This window comes from Apteryx rowi, unplaced genomic scaffold, assembly GCF_003343035.1.
Source record: "Apteryx rowi isolate R43461 unplaced genomic scaffold, aptRow1 scaffold_1047, whole genome shotgun sequence".
NCBI lineage: Eukaryota > Metazoa > Chordata > Aves > Apterygiformes > Apterygidae > Apteryx > Apteryx rowi.
The window spans coordinates 140,214-141,755 of NW_020447250.1; the positions used below are offsets into that span (position 1 = coordinate 140,214).

The 1,542-nt window shown below is 63.3% G+C and overlaps 2 protein-coding genes across 2 annotated transcripts in view; one reads left to right on the top strand and one right to left on the bottom strand.

Moving 5' to 3' along the window:
• LOC112967213 (zinc finger protein 11-like) overlaps positions 1-1,542 on the top strand; it is a 108,366-nt gene that overhangs the window by 91,472 nt on the left and 15,352 nt on the right. The window lies entirely within an intron of this gene.
• Positions 1-1,542, bottom strand: part of LOC112967127 (zinc finger protein 501-like) — a 109,327-nt gene that overhangs the window by 83,570 nt on the left and 24,215 nt on the right. The gene's annotated exons all lie outside the window — the stretch shown is intronic.

Below are 1,542 nucleotides of genomic sequence, written 5' to 3' on the forward strand. Positions count from 1 at the left end.
CGCCGGAACCGGAAACAGCGCTCCGCCGCCTTCCCCTCCCCTCTCCCGCCGTACGGAATGGCGGCCCCCAGCGCCACGCCGCCTTCCCGCGCGCTCTGCCGCGCCCCGGCAGCCCCCATCCTGGCTCGAAAACTCTAAATTATCGTCTTTGAGTATGTGCGTCCCGCTCTGTCCCGCTTGTCCCGCATGAAGGGGAGAAATGGAGGAGGCTCTTCCCCTACTGGGAGCCGCCATCTTGTCTTACGGCTCTGGCCCAGCGCCCTCAAGATGGCGGGGCGCCGCGGACTGTTCCACGCCCTGCCCGGGGGAGGGGGGGGGTGGGCGAAACCATTATGTGTTTTAAACTCTATGAAAGCGCGCGGATACCAGCAATAAATCCCCCCCCCCCCCCCAATCAGTGTGTGTCCATATGTTGAAAAACAGCCAGCGGGAGGATCGCCCGCTACAGGCGGCCCGTGTTGGGTGGCCCCAGGGTTGTCGCTTGGGCCAGCGAAAGGGATTTGATTGAATTTATGGCCTTTAATTCAACGTGGATTTAGGGGGTTTTGTCGAGGGGGTCAGCCAGCCCCTTTGCATGCAGGCATGTGGTGCATGCACAGTCACACACACACACACACACACACACACGTTGCACACACCTATGTGATGCATGCACAAACACACCCATTGCACATACCTGTGTGGGGCATGCACACCCCTTGCACACACCTACGTGGTGCATGCACACTCGCACACATTGCACACACCGGTGCAGTGCATGCACACACACACACACACACACCTATGTGGTGCATGCATGCACACACCCATTGCACGTACCCATGTGGGGCACACGCACCCCTTGCACACACCTACGTGGTGCATGCACACTCACACACATTGCACGCACCGGTGTAGTGCATGCACACACACACACACGTTGCACACACCTATGTGGTGCATGCACACACCCATTGCACATACCCGTGTGGGGCATGCACACCCCTTGCACACACCTACATGGTGCATGCACACTCGCACACATTGCACACACCGGTGTAGTGCATGCACACACACACACACACACACACACACAATTTGCACACACCTGTGCGGAGCATGCACGCACACCTGGCCACGTTTGCAAGCTCGCACGCACGCAGCTGCACCCCCCCTCCCCCTTGGGGCGTGCACACGCACCGTTTGCACACGCACCGTTTGCACACGTTTGCACACTCACACTCACACTCAGGCCCCGGCCGGCCGGTCGCTAGAGGGCCCTGGCCGCTGCAGCGGCACCGGAGCCGCCGGCTGCTCCCTCCCCTGCTCGCCGCAGCCGGGGTTGAGCTTCCTGGGTCAGCGCGGCGGGGGAGCCCCGGAGCCGCCGGTCCCGGAGCCCCCCGGAGCCGCCCGGAGCCTCCGGTCCCGGTTCTGCAGCGCCCCGGAGCGACCGGTCCCGGAGAGACCTGGAGCCGCCGGTCCCGGTTCTGCAGCGCCCCGGAGCCGCCGGTCCCGGTTCTGCAGCAATCAGGAGTCGCCTGTCCCGGTCCCGGTTCTGCAGCG